This window comes from Heterocephalus glaber, unplaced genomic scaffold (genome assembly GCF_053883595.1).
Source record: "Heterocephalus glaber isolate CG9 unplaced genomic scaffold, H.glaber_assembly_v1.0 deba00001572, whole genome shotgun sequence".
Classification (NCBI taxonomy): Eukaryota; Metazoa; Chordata; class Mammalia; order Rodentia; family Bathyergidae; genus Heterocephalus; species Heterocephalus glaber.
In genome coordinates, this window is record NW_028258357.1 from 24,582,822 (window position 1) to 24,598,476 (window position 15,655).

Consider the following 15,655-nt stretch of genomic DNA (forward strand, 5'->3'; position numbering starts at 1 on the left):
AGCCACAGAGCTTCTAGGATCACAATAATAAAATCAGGAGGGATAAGGTAAACTTGGGGATGAGACTTAAGTTGATGATGAAAAGAAACTGCTGTATAGCTCCCATTCTGTCACCTTACCTACCACATCACAAATTGACTGAGAGTCACCCACAAAAAAGAACAAAGCCGACACCACATTGCTTAAACTCAGAATAGAAATCAGAGGTTTTCTCTCATATGTGCACAAACTCATGCAAAACCAACAAGAGAGAGAAAACAGGTTACAGTGATACTACAGGTGCCTTCTTAGTGGTTAGAGGAGCAGGTGCTGGGATCTAGAAGATCCGAGTTCAAACAGAACCCTGCTGCCTTCCTGCTGCTGTGGTGGTCATTTCCCTGCTCTGAGCCTGTGTCCTGGTCGGGGAAGGAGTGTGGCAACCTCAGCTCACTGTGTGGCAAATTTAAGTCTGAAAACTACGCACATAACATCATGACGTGTGCTATAGACCCTGCAAATGTTCAATGCAAGCTATTTTTATTATGTTGTATTCAAATTGCCTGTGGATATACATGGCAGGCACAAGAGGGAGATACTTAGGAAATATTAATGTAACGTCAAGGTTCAAAATCACAAATCACAAACCTTAGAATGATCACAACTATGCAACCCTGAAAATGAAAAACACTAAAGGGAAATGCATCAGAATTATTTGCAAACTGCTTTAGTGAGGTTGCTTCTTTTCCCTCTTCTGTATTTTCTAAATCTATAATCAACAGGAAACATTTTACTAATGGAAAAATTTGATTTTTCGTATTTCTTTTGGCTGCATGCTTATGTTGTCTCGGTTGTGGATCCTTATATTGCCTTCAAGTGAGCAGAGAAGTTTGGAAACTTTTGTGAACACAATACCAAGGGAAGGAGTCAGAGTCGGCAGATCTGCCTTGCCAACAGTTCGCTGTGCTTGGCCGGCCCCTGGGGCCCTGCTATGGGCCCGAGGAGGTGGCTGGATGTGGCCCAGGATGGCGCTCCCGAGGGCTCTCCGAGGCCAGCAGCCCAGTCATCTTTGTGCTCCACCCCATGAGAGCACAGAAAAGTGCCAAGCATGGACCAGGCTGGCTGGATGCCACACCCTGCTCCTGACTCTGAATCTGGGGGAAGCCAGGACCCAGGCACATGGTCCTCTTGAACTGGCCCATGGGGAGAGCGGCCACTAATTAGGCAGAGCTTAGCTTAAGTGCAGTAGTTAGCTAATTGCAAGTTTGACAAAGACCTCCCAGTGTCACAGCAGGAAGGTTCCCAGGTGCTGCAGATGCATCAAGTGAAGACTGTTATCACAGAAGTGGGGGGGTCCCCCGCTGGATTTCGAGTCCCAATCTGGTTTGGATCCAATCCTCAGTGGCACCTTCAGAGTCTGAGTTTATAGCACAGGAAGGTCAATGGAGGGAGTGATGTCAGACACGGACCCCAAGGGTGCAGCAGGAGAGAGCCAGGTGGGTGGTTCTGAGGGATTTTGCGAACACGAGGATCAGAGACTGAGATACAAAGAGGAACTGGGGGTCAACCAGGCAGTCAGAGATTGGGGGACCAGGGCCGGGCAGGCCACGAGGCATGGATTGGAAGGAAGGAGACGAGACAGGCAAGGCTGGAGGGTTAGGAAGAGCAAGATGTGGTGGACACCCAGCCACAGGAGGAGGCGGGAGGTAGGGAGGGTTCGTGGGAGACACAGAAGCCCACCTGGAGCTAACACAGCCCTCAGCCGCTTGCTCATTTAATTCATCGTTGCGTTCGTTTCCCACAAATACAAATCGAGTGTCCCCCGGTGCCTAGCAATGTCCTGTGTGCACAAAGGAGAAAAAGGAGCAGAGCACAGGCGACTACTGCAGCACACAGTGACAGAGCGTCCTGAAAGGTGGGCAAAGCAGTACGGAAACAAGGAGAGAATGGGATCCGGGCCAAGATTTAACAGCGAGTAGGAGACTTAAATCTGGCTTGGAAGGATGAGTTTCACAAAGCCAAACACAAGGACATCTCAAGGGCAGAGAGGAGCAAGGCAGCTCCTGTCTGGAGCATGAAGAACGTTAGAGTAGGTCGGGGTGGCAGACGGACAGGAATATGGAAGGAGAGAGGAGCTGAGATCGAAGAAGTTAGGAATCATTCCTAGGGGAGGAATTGGGAAAGAATTCTGTTTTTGTTGTTGTTGTTTGTTTGTTTGTTTTGGTTGTTTTCTTTTTTTGAGACAGGGTCTTACCATGTACTTCAGGCTGGCCTTGAACTCACTATGTAGCACAGGCTGGCCTTGAACTCGAAATGATCCTCCTGTCTCAGCCTTCTGAGTGCTGAGATTACAGACGTGCACTAGCATGACCGGCTAGAAAAGAATTCTATGGACCAGTGGTCTCCGTAGTCCTTTGGTCATGTACATCATCAGTTATTTTGCGTATAGACTGCCAACACTCATTTGTTCATTATTCAACAAAACACTACTAAACACCATTAGAGAGAGCAATGTTTCCTGTACCACAGGCCAGGGTAGATTCTCCTATGCCTACGTATGGAGAGTCCTTAACTTTTACCATATATGCCCATTTTATATATGGATATGTATTTTCATATTTATATATATTCTTATAATATATTTTATATATTTCATGTATATATTGCATATTATATAGTCAATGTATTTTTATATATTCATATTTTAAATATTCATATTTTCATATTTTATATATATGTTATATATGTGCGCATGGGTTTATTTCTGGGTTTTCTAACATGTTCCATTGGTCTTGTCTTTTTCTCTGAATACCATGTTGATTTGATTATAAGAGCTCGATAACATATTTTGAAATTATACTTTGGGATGCCTCTAGTTTTGTTCTTTTTGATCTGGATTGTTTTAGTTCAGGGTCTTTTCTGTTTATGTACAAATTTTAGGATTGTTTTTTCTATTTCTAAGAAAAGTACTATCAATTTTGATAGAGACTGCACTGAATCTGTAGATTGCTTTTGGGTAGCATGGACATCTCAGTAATTGTCATTCTTCCAACCCATGAATAAGAGATGATGCCTTTATTTATTTGTGGCTTCTTCTAGTTCTTTCACCATGTTTAGTTTGCAGTATACAGATCATCCACCTTCCTGGTTAGATTTACTGCGAAGTATTTTAACTTTTGATGTTGTGCATGAGATTACTTCCTTGATTTCTTTTTGGATAATTTGTTGTTAGTATATAGAAATATTATTGATTTTTGTACACTGATTTTGTAACCTGCAACTTTGTTGAATCGTGTACCAGTTTTAACGTTTTGTAAGGTATTGTATATCTCAAAGTTATTAAGAGAATGGATCTTTAACATTCTCACCATAGATAAACCCAGTAAGTGGGCATGCCGGTTAATCTGCACTGTCAAGTCAACTGGAGTAGGAGGCTCCAAAGAGGTGACTGGATCCTGGGGTCCAGGCTCAGTGGATTAATCCTCTGATGCTAGCAGCCAAATGTGCAGTTTGAAAATGGGGGCAGCCGGAGAAGGGTAGCTGTGGAGCCATGCCTCTGGAGGTGCATCTCTCTCTTGGGTTCTTCCCTGGCTCTGTCCCCAACCCCATGAGGTGAGCAGCTTTGGCCTCCACACCTCTTCGCCATGATGGTCCCGTCTGGAGCCAGAAGACCATGAACTGAAACCTCTGAATGCTGAGCCAAGGAAATCTCCCCTCCTGTATTTATGGGTGCTGAGTATTTTGTTCCAGCAATGGGAAAGCTAATCAATACAATGAATGAGGTGATGAGTATGTTAATTAGCTAGATTGAATCATTTTAGAATGTACACATAGATGAAACTATCACATAGGGGCGGGGATTTAGCTCAGTGGTTCTTCCACCTGCCTCGAAAGCACGAGGACCCGAGTTTGATCCATGGTACCAAAAAAAAAAAAAGAAAGAAAATATCGCATTTACCCCATGTACACAATTATTTATCAATTACAAATAAATGCAAAATATATAAATATACAACCATATGTCATGTACATATATAATATGCACATATAAAAATATATATGTATGATATATAAATCATTAAGAATCTCCTCTGGACCATAGATACAATTGTTTGTCTGAATTTTTCTGTTCCCACAGAACTTAGAAACCAGTTTTTGACTCACTTCCTGCCAAATGAATAATCCCTTCCTGTCTAGACCCCTTCCTTCTCCTGGTGTTTCCTTGACATTTGACGTGATTGCCCCTGCTCCATGCCCCTGAAGGCCTGAACTCTGAGTAGATGTGTGGTGGCTTCGTACCCTTTGCCTCTTCTTCTTACAATAGTTTTAGAAACTCAGAAAATGTTACGGTTCCTGAACCCTTGCTCAGCTGTGCTTCACTTCCTGTGCTTTGCATGTACGGACTTGGTTCATTTTCACAGCCACTGCCATGAGAAGATTGTAGTCACCATGTCATAGGTGGGCAGCTGAGACACGGGCTGAGCTATTGCTCAGGGTGCCTGCTACAGAGGGGACCCAGGTAGGTCTTTCAACACAGCTTCCCTCACGCACCTTCTTGGTCCTGAGGAGTAGTTTATTCTGAGCCGGGCACAGGGCCAAGTGTGTGGAGTGAGATTTCTTAGCAGTGCAGGGATAAGGGGGCACCATGACCTCCCATTTCATAGTGTGATAGTTACTTTTCTCTCATTGCTGAGACAAAACACCTGACACCCAAAGTTCAAAGGGAAGGGTTTATTTGCTTAGAGTCATAGAGGGTTCAGTCCATAATTGGCTGCTCCAAGGCAGGGATGGCAAGCAGGGATCATGGAGGAGAAACAACATGGTGCGCACAAGGCGGCAAAGGTAACGAGAGGCCTTCACTTCATCTCTCTGTGCCTTTTATCCCATCCAGACTGCTGGGATTAGGGCTGCGCCAAACCACTCACTCACGTGTAGTAGTTTAATGATCACAGACCCTTAATCCCCCATCACACATTGGAGATTCAGCCACCTCTGACCGAATGAGGCTTTGGGGGAACATCCAGACCCAAACTGTAACACATAGATAAGGAAGCTAAAGCTCCAAGATGTTACGCAACCTTTGCAGAACATACAGCTGGTGAGAGGTTGGGCTGGATTTAGAACCCAGGTGACCTATACCAAAGCTCCTCAACTACATGGCTTCCAACTTACAGGAGCCTCTTGCTGTTAACTGAGCCTCCTGCAGAAAGTGCTGCCAGAGCATCTGGAATCTGACTACAGCTGAGCCACTCACTACCATTATTGGCATTCTCTTACTGGGTGTTCCCAATGACCTTCCTAAAGAAATAGAATTATCACCTGGTTTTCCAAGGGGGTCACCCACATCGTCTGTGGGTTGGTTGAAAGATGTTGAGTGATTTTCCCAGCATCACATAGCTGCTAAGAGGAAGACCAAGGTTTAGGCCTAGGCTTCCCTAGTTCTCAAGCCTTTTGTCCCATGGAGCTTCCGGCAGAGTCCCTGGCCTTGTTCCTGGCCTTGTCCCTGTCCTTCTGAGAAGAGAATGCAGGCCACTCCTGCCACACGGCTGCCAGTCCCTGAGCTCACAGAGAAGGCCCCTGTTGGTCATGTTCACGGTGCAGGTGCCAGTGTCCCAGTGTGCCTGGTACAGTGACAGTGGCAGCTCCAGTCTCCCAGGAGGAAGAGCTGGCTCCTGAAGGAGGATTTACAGCTCCAAGTCAGCACCCTCCTCGCCCAGCCTCCTCTTCCCTGTTCATCTTCCCCAGGGAGTGAGAAGCTTGTAAATTCAGAGCTTACGATTAAGCTCTGGGAGCCAGTTCTGTCTCCATTTATCATGCACACGCGCACACACACACACACACACACACATACACGTGCGCACGCGCACACACACATGCAAACTCATATCTCTTAAATAAAACTCAGGAGTTTCCTGTTTGCGGTATTGGTTCCCAGCGTGAACTCCACAGCCAAGCCATGTGCGTTTGTGTTCGAGTGCTGTCCAGATGTTTACCACGTGCCTGTCAAGCTTTTCACTGGAGCTTCTTAAGTCATTCTGAGGACAGAATTACCACAAGTAAAGAACTGAAGCCACGCTTGTAACATCAATGTCCACAGAGTTTTATGGCATTTATGATGTCGTCAGAACAGATTTTTGACGCGTGTTACTGGTGATCAACATCATTGCCATTGAGAAGGGCACCGTTGTGTGTTACTTCCCAGTGAGTGTGCTGCTCAGCTGTGCTCCTCCTCAGCCAGAAGCTGAGCACCCTACCCTGCTTAGTAACCCTGGGCCCAAGGGTGAGCCCCACTTCTCCCTGTAATTTCCCCCAAATAATGGTCATCTGCATTTCTTATACAACCATTCCATGCCAGGCACTATTGGTGGAAATTATCTGTGACAAACCTGTACCCAGCACCCCTCTGCCCCCGTACCCCGATCCATTTCCTGCTCATACCTGTTTGTTTCTGTATCACAAAGAGCCTGTTTTCCCCGTGACCTAGAGTCACCTGGCTTGCAGCTGGGTTTAGCAATGGTATGCAGGTGTGAGTGGACGATCACAGGCAGGAGGAAGGGAGATGCTAGGCGATCAGTCAGCTCTTGCTGTGTAATGAATGGCTCCCAGTGAATATGCTGAGCTGGCTCTTCTGAGACCTCCGGAGGCTGGAAGAAGCTGGCTCCATGCTTCAATTTGGCAAGCCGTCTTTGTCATCTCTGTCCCACATGCCGCGTACTCTTTAGTGACCAGGTGGCTACACGTGGCATATTTTTGTCTGGCAGTGGAGAGAGTTTGGTCCACAAGCCTGGCTTTCAAAGCACATTTCAGCCTCTGCTCACGTGCCTGCTAATATCTCTTGGCCTGAGCAAGCCACATGGTCAAGTCCACGTAGAATAGGAAACCTTGCCTTCCTGTGGTGGGGCAGGAGTGACACCTTTTGCAAAATTAACTACTCTATTACACTTCAGGGCTTCTTTCGCCGTCATCTTGTTTCTGCTGGGGGCTGCAGCCTCCCAGTGACCAGCTTCCAGTAACAGGCACGGCTTGATTCCCACTTCCACCGGCTCTGACCTTGGTGTCTGGTGACCCTGCCCCTCTCTTTGTCCCTCCAGCCCAAGGATGGAAGCAGCTTCCTGCAGTCTACAACTCCTGCTTTCTCTTACTACTCCCTTTTGTTTTTAACTTTTTTTTATATTGGAAGCTCACACAAACTTCTCAAAGTGCTGAATAAAATGCAAGGAAATGCTAATCTGCTTTTCATCCCAGGTCTGAGTCCTTTGCTTAGAATTGTCACTTTAATAGTTCTTTTGCATTTCATACAGAGCATTTCCAAGACACTCATAATGTGGAACTCGTCCCAGTCCTGAGAAGGAGGTGATACTTCCCCAGTAGCAGATGGGGAAACTGCTTACTCTATGGCTCTAGGAAAGGCAGCACATCTTCACCTGAGCACCCTCACGACATGGAGCAGTTCTAATAGGAACTGCATCTAAGATTAGTGTTCAACATGCTTAGCATAGTGCATGGAATATTTTAAACATCTGGTAAATAATAAGAAGAATAACATTGTTAATAAAACTAAAGAATAGTAACTCCTATTGCTATTTCTCAGGGTTACTCAGACACGTGAAGTAGAGCTGGGCCTAGATCACTTATCCTCAGTACCAGGTACCAGGCCTCATGGGAGGAGCGGGCACATTTCTAAAGCTCTGTTCACTCTCCCAGACCACCATCCAGGCCTGGGTGGCTGCTGTTGACTCACCATTACCTGGCATGTTGGCATTCTCTTGAGTTGGTTGGGTCCGTCTTAGGAGTTTGATAATGATTCCTCTTCTAATCACTTACTTCCACCAAACTCTTCCCTTTGCAGTATGGCTCTGGTTGATATTGCATTAGCCACATGTGTATGGTTAGCAACCTGAAAGTAGGTAAGAATCCAAGGTTTCTGAGGAAAAAAAGATACATACTGTCCCAACCTACTGAATCTTCCAACTTCCGAGTGAGACACAAAGTTGGCATTTTTGGCAAACATAATTGGGTGCTCTTTGGAGGGTGATCTAAGGATACAGTTTAAGCAAAGCTGCCCCATTCTGACTCGTGTTCATTTAGTTATTTTAGAAACATGTGGAAGGTGTTGTTCCCTACTCCATTGCGGGCACTCACAGAAGCGATGGAGCTCGATGTACACGTTAGACACAGTCTGCCTTCTCAAGGACTTGGAGTCTGGGGCGGGCAGGGACGGGGAGAGAATAGGAAAACGTAGTTGACAGTAGAGGGGGATAGACACTGTGGGAGAGGTAAGTGAGGCATCGGCGGAAGTGCAGATCTGCGTAGAAAATGATGGCCAGAGAGGGTTTGGCAGTTGCTTATGTAATACTCAGAGAAGCAGCCCATCTTGGACTTTGTGGAGCAGATTTGTATGCATGTCAGGAGCATGAGGATAGGGAGGTGCTTTTAGTGTCTGACACAGAGCGACCCAGAGTGAGGCTCGGGTCGTTCCCTCACCTACTGCAGTCATCTGGAGAGCGGCAGCTGCTTCCGCTGGTTTAATTTCATTTCCCATTTGGAGAATGGGGCAAGAGTCACATTAGGGGCATTAGAGTCACAGAAGGCACTAAATAAAACACACATGTGCCATTGGTCACATCACAGAGAGTCCACATCCAGAGAGCAGTGCTTTGGAGCAAGATGATGTAAAGGTTCACAGCAACAACTTCTGCACAAGCCCAGCATTGCCATCGGCTATGCTTACAGCTCTCTATGATGTGTGTATGCTTGTGGATCTAACAAGCGAGTAGATTGTACGTAATGAAAGTCAGACTCTAACTGTCAGAAAACAAAGTTATGGATAAGGAGAGTAAAACAACTAGACCAAAGCTAGAGTTATTGTATTGGAATTGGAGGTGTCAGTGTGAGCTCGCGGTTCTAAACTACACACAGGCAGGTACAGAAACCATTAGGGATATTTACACAGGCCTGCATGTAGCTCCTAGCTCTGGCTGTTGAGAGAATTTAAGCAATGTTACCCACTTGGCAGTGGGCATTCTTCATACTGAGATTTTGGCTTCTAAGTGATATTCTCCAATAAAAAGAACCAGCGCGCTCAAGAAAATGACTTATTACAGGGCTGAGACAAGAAGAATACCAGGTGTGCCTGGAAATGTGCGATACCAGAACGTAAGAACATGATAAAAAAAAAAGAAGCATCGGAGCTAGTATAAGGCCCTCTCAAAGGCCAAAGCTGAAACAATTTAAGCAACAAATTGAAGGATGATGGTGTTATTACTCATAAAATAAAATAAAGTAAAATAAATGTCCCTGAGTCCATATTGTTATAATATTTACTCTATTGAATAATTTATTATGATTTATATTGATTTAATAAAGGGGAGAGATAGATTAGCCCTTTCTATAGAAGAATTAAATTAATAATGGAGAAGAAATAAGGAAAATATAGGGCCTGGGTTGTAGCTCAGTGGCACCACACCTTTCTGGCAAGCGCAAGGTCCTGAGTTTGACCCTGGTACCAGAAAAAAAAAAAAAAGGAAAGTGTAAAATCACTTTTAGGCAAACTCCACAGTAATAATTATTGCAGGCACAATCTATCAATGGATGCAAAAATTAGTTGATGAAATTTGAGAAGAATATGTATTTTATTATATTCTCAAACTATGCCTCCAAAGATATTAATTTCAAATGGTAACTTTACAGTGGCAAAACCTGTCAACACCGTAACCATATGATCAAGTAGATCACAAAAACACTTTGACAGTAGGTACCCCAATACCACGCACCGTTTTTGTAGTATTCTTGTTATAAATGCATAACCTCACCCGAAGGGAGAGAAAATGTTAGAAAAGCCCAAACTGAGGTATGATCCACAGAATAGCTGATCAGTAATAATAAAAAGTATCAAAGTCATAACAATTTGCTGAGAGAGTAAATTTTAAGTATTCTCATCATAAACAGGATTGAGGTAATGGATATGTTAATTAGCTTGATTCAGCCATTCCACAATGTGCACAAATTAGCAAATATCATGTTGTTAATGCCATAAGTATTAAAAAGTTTTATTTGACAAGAAAATAAAAAAAGGAAACAAAGAAGCTCATTATGCTTTTGCATGTACTCATTATCACCAGATGAAAATCTCTGATATCTAGAAATAACAGAAAGGAAGTGTTATTGATATCAATCCATTGTATGTGATCAATGTTATAATCATTGCTGATAAAATATATTCAATATAAAAATAAATAAGTTATAGTAAAACATTAAGGTCTTGGAAGACAAAGAAAGAATGAGGATCTGTCATAGATTCAAAGGGACTAAGAAAATAAATACAACATGTGATTTCAGATCAAGAAAAAAATTGAGAGGAATATGGTCAGATATGAGTAGTTTTTATGATACTTTTCTGATTTTGATAATTGAAGTATGGTTAATCAAGTTGTTAATATTTGGAATACAAATACTTTGTACTGTATTTTGTAATTTTTCTGTACATTCTTGAGATAGGTATATATAACCTGTTTTAAAAATTGCATAATATGCATTTGTATCAGAACATCACAATGTGTTTAATAATAAGTACAATTTTTATGTTTCTATCCATCAGTTAAGCTAAGGCAAAATAAGGTACTTAATCTGGTTGCTTCCTCCGTATTACCTGCCATAGTGTAAGTACTTAATAGATACTTGGGAAATTCTTTTGCCACCACATCTTTGATGGATCAGTTCCCCGCACTTGGTATGCTCTTCTCTCATCCCCACATTTCCTCATTCTTGCTTTATTTTATGAGTATTTTACAGCCATGAATCCTTTGATGCCAATATGAACTCAGTTCCATGAGCATTCTGGAGAAAGAACCACCAAAGAATAGGTAGTTATAGGGATTGAGAGGCCACTTCAGTGTCCTTCAGGTTTTACTGGGGTTCAGGGAGCAAGGGCGGGACTCTAGAATACTTCAGACACATGCACTACTTTGCACTCTCCAGATAGGGGGCAGCAAACAACTGAGAAAGATATTTACAAAGCTTGTGAAGTGGGCAGCTGGTAACCTGGGAGCTGTCCGTGGTCCTGAGAACACTCCAGTTTCCTGTCTGGCCAAGGAATTGAGATGGTGATCTTAGAATCATCTTCTTTGTGTTGACTCTAATTGAATATGACCCTTAGGGTGTCAAGCACCTTGACAGGGGCGGGGGTGGGGGGGAATTACTATTTGGAAAGCCAAGCTCCAAAGAGCTGCATCGCCACAGAAAGTAGAGCTGGCTCACTCCAGGGTCTTGGAGCTGTAGTAACCTAGGCTTCAGGTAGTCAACACTTTCTTTACAAAGGTTTTGCAAAATATAGTACCAAGTCTACCCACATTGTGATTTCCCAGCACTCGTTAAAAATACAATTTCTAAGCCTTGCATAATCGGCCCTATTCAATCAGAATCTGAAGGCAAAGGTTGGAGGAAGAGAGTGAGGAGGCTGTATAAAAATATACATTCTAAAAAAGCTTCCCTTGGTAATGATTCATATTTACCCTGAAGTTAAAAAATAATTTTACATCCAGTCCAAAGTGGAGCAGATAGTAATATTTTGAGGCGTATGGGGAAAAATCATGAGAACTATTCATGTTTATTTGTATCTCTTTTTTTAGAGTTTTCCATTTCCCAGTATGCATTAAACTTTGCATACTATTTCACAGCATGAATATACATTACCGTATTTTATATATATATATATATATATATATATATATATATATATATGCAAGATTTTGTTATTTCATTCAACCAATACTTATTGAGCACTCATTATGCCTCAGGTACTATTCTAATCCTGAATAGTAATCTTGAACGAGACAAAGTGTTTTCATGAGCCTTAGAGTTTCTTTATAAAAGGCAAGGGAGAAATAGGGCTGGATATATTGTGCTCCATGCTTGAAACTTTAGCTTAAAAGTTAATTAATTTTTAAAGTTTGGGGGCTGTTCTAAATATCAGTCAAGTCTACCCCTCCTACACCAGCTCAGCACATACTTTTGCAGCCAGACTGTCCATTCTTCTGCCCTTGAAGATGGCGCTGTGCTCCAGAACCCTATGGTTGCAAGAGGGGTGCCCATCTTTATCTCTGCATTCCAGCCAGGCTCCAGCTTGCTGTGTGGACTCAGAAATTCTCCTGTGGATCCATTTTCTTTCCTTAGAAAGGCAGACAGTGAAGAGCCCCTGCTGCTCTGATGCTGTGACAATAAATGAGCATATCTTTTTCCAGGGCCACTTCCTTCTATGGAAGGAGCTGAAGAAATGCAAAAATGATTTCCTCCCCCAACCCACATACTCTTTTTTTTTTAAATCAGAAATGCTGTTTTGTACTCATCTGGTGCCCTCTTCCCAAGAAGAAGAACTAATTATTAGATCAGCAACTCCCTCAAACACTGAATAAAAGAATAAAGGGGAGCAGGTTGCACTGTGCCATGTACTGGAGGCCTCTCCGCATGAGGCATGAACTCCAAGATGTCACCATACTTTGCAATAACACTGATATTTTCACCCAGTGCCTCTAAGTCAGGCAAACAGAACTGATATTTCAACCCAAACTCAATTTGCATAGCACAGATGATAACATCCCATCTTTCAAAGATGCCTCCCTCTTGAGATCCCTCCTGTTCAGTTGAAATCCTCTTACATCCCATCCAAAAAGATGCACTGTAAACAGTGTAACCAGGTCCTCAGGCCCAGCAAAATTGTTGGCTATTGTGGACTCATCAGGCAGAGGGATGTCACATCCAAGGCCTGGCAAAGCAGATTGGTTACATATTGTCATTTCTTCACTGTTCCCTAAGGAAAGTATGGACAATTCAGCAGTTTGGCTTGGAAATACTACATTGTACAGGGCATTGAAGCTCTAGTTCTAGGAAAAGGAAAAAAAAAAGATATTATTTATGAGCTAAAGGACAGATGACTAGAGGAAAACCATCCATTCATTCATAGAAGCACCATTTGCCAAACATCTACTCTGTACCAGCACTGGACCTGAAGCAATGAGTAACAGTTGCATACCTACATCTCCTGGTGTTTATAGCCTATAGAAAACACAGAATTAAGCCAGAGATTACAGTAACAAATGAGTTAAGCACTGAAATAGATATGCATGTGTTTCTGGGAACATGGCTGAGGGCCTCCTACCTTATCGTGTTCCGTCCATTTGGGCTCCTGAAACAGAATGTCATTAAATGGGCACATAATAAAGAATAGAAACGTGTTACTCAGACTTCAGAGGCTGGGAAGTCCCAGATCACGGTGCCCTCAGAAGTGGTGTCTGATGAAGTCCATAGTTGTGCCTTCTTGCTGCAACCTCTGTGGATGGCGTGGATAAAGGAGAGCCTGGGCCTCATGAGAAGGGCACTACTTTCATTCATGAGGCCCCTGCAGTCAGTCGTGGCCCTGTCATCTCCCAGAGGCCTCCCCTCCTAACACCATCACCTTGGGGTTTAGGTTTCAGTGTGAGCTCGGGCGGGAGGCCAGCCCACAGCAAGCCTCATTTGCAGGCCTCAGAAAAGGCTTCCCGAAAGTAAAGAGACCAAGAATGCATAAGAGGAGAGTGGCAGAGTCCCAGTGGGCACCTGACCCTGTTTCCTTATTTTGATTATTTTACACTTTGAATATGCTACTGTGTTCTGTGTGCTTTACTAGACACCCAAGATGCAGAGATAAACCAACCCTGGCCACCAGGCTTATTACAACTACAAGCTGGTACAGGGGATGGACACACAAAGGGGGGGAAAGCAGAGGGATGGACACAAAGGGGGATGGATGCACAGGGGACAGATGTGCAGAGGGATGGACCCTCAGGGAGATGGACACAGAAGACAGACACACGGAGGGACAGGTGCACAGGGGGATGGGCACACAGCAGGATGGTGGAAGCAAAGTGCAGAGAAGGGACCAAGGAATGAGGAGCTGCTCTTCCTGGATGAGGCTTCATTGAGAGGCTGAGACTCGAAAGCAGGAATTTTCCCAGTGGAGGAGGCTTTTCCACCTGGATGCGGGGATGCATGAGACTGGAAAGGTGGGAGCGTGCAGAGCAGAGGCTCGGTGGACTGGGTGGAGGGGCGTAGCACCCTGAGCAAGGGGCCCGGATGGGGTCTGGGTGAGCAAGGACAGATGAGGGGCAGAGGTGCACTGTGAGGCAAAGCCGGACTTGCAAAGGATTCCACCCGAAAGGGTCACAGTCAGACTGGCAGCTTAGAATGCGGTTAGAGGTCATTTCCAGGGGAAGCTCAGGACACAAACTGCTGTTTCAGCCCCTGGTTCTGCTGGGTTAGGGCACTGGAGGACTTCACGGGAGGATGCATGGGCCTAAAGGCTTTCTGTGGGTGAATTTCTAGCTCTTCAGTGTCTTGAAGCTTGAGACCACAATGTCAAGTGAAATAAATCAGACACACATAAGCTTAAATATTGTATGGTTTCTCTTCCATGAGAAACTCCAAGGATGAATAATTAAAAAGTAAAATAAAAGATCATAGGAAACATGGAGATAGGTCTTCCACAAGAGGGAAGGGGACCGGAGGAGGGGAGGGGATAGAAAGACAGAGTTAAGGTGAATTACATGCGGGGGCCGAGGTCCACGGAGAGCCCGGTCACTGCGTGCTGTGAACACAGACTGATGAAAGAGAACATGGGCTAGAGAAGATGTGGAGAAGGGGAGCAAATCTGGCAAAAGTGCTGGACGTTTCACGTTTCCAGGACTGTGCTTCTCCAACCTGACTGCATGCTGGACTGCCGGGGGCCCTGGAAGAATAACAGCCACAGGCCCAGCCCGGAGGATGCAATCAAAATCCTGGGCTGAGCCTGGGCAGATGGCTGCGTGTGTAAAATCGTCCCAGGTGACTTCAACGCGCTGCCATGGGTGAAAAGCTCTGGTCAAGGTGTGAGCTCCAGACTGGCTCACAGGCCCACCGTGGGCTGCCATCCAGTGCTTTTAAACTGAAAATGATTCAGATGCTTATAGATTTGCAGGTGCTGTTTAAAAGCAATAGATACCATGTACAGGTGCCATTTTCCTCCATGTAACATTGTGCAAAACTGAACTACAGTGACACAATCAGGAAACTGATGTTGACAAAGCCACTGATATTACAGACTTCTCTGTTTAGCCTGTGCTGTTTTTGTGTTTGTGAAGCATTTACACAATTTTATCACATGTCTACCATCGTTGCTGTTAAGAAAAGGATCAGCTCCAATGCCACAGGAGCCCTCAGGGAGCCCTTCTGCAACCCTAGCTAGCTCTCCCACCTGTCCTGGGTCGCAGCCTTGCCACACCCCACCTGCCTTCTCTCTGAGTACTGAATTCATGAGCACACAGTCATTGGTCCCCCCTTCTAATGCCTGCAGGACCTGTGTTGACAGCCCACTTTGTTCCTCATCCTAATGACTTGTCTTCTCTTTATCTTTGTCAATTTTGCTAAAGGTTTATGAACTGTATTGATTTCTTTTCAGAGAAAGAGCTTTCATTTCACTGATCGTCTATCATTTTCCTATTTTAATTTCACTGAATTTTATTTTATCATTATAATACCTTCCTTTTGCTTGCTTTGTTCTTGAGGCAAGAGTTTAAGTTATTAATTTACTTTCTCATTTCTAATGCAAGCATTTATTGCTATTAATTTCCCTCTCTGTATGGTTTAGCTGCATCTTGCACATAGCAATATT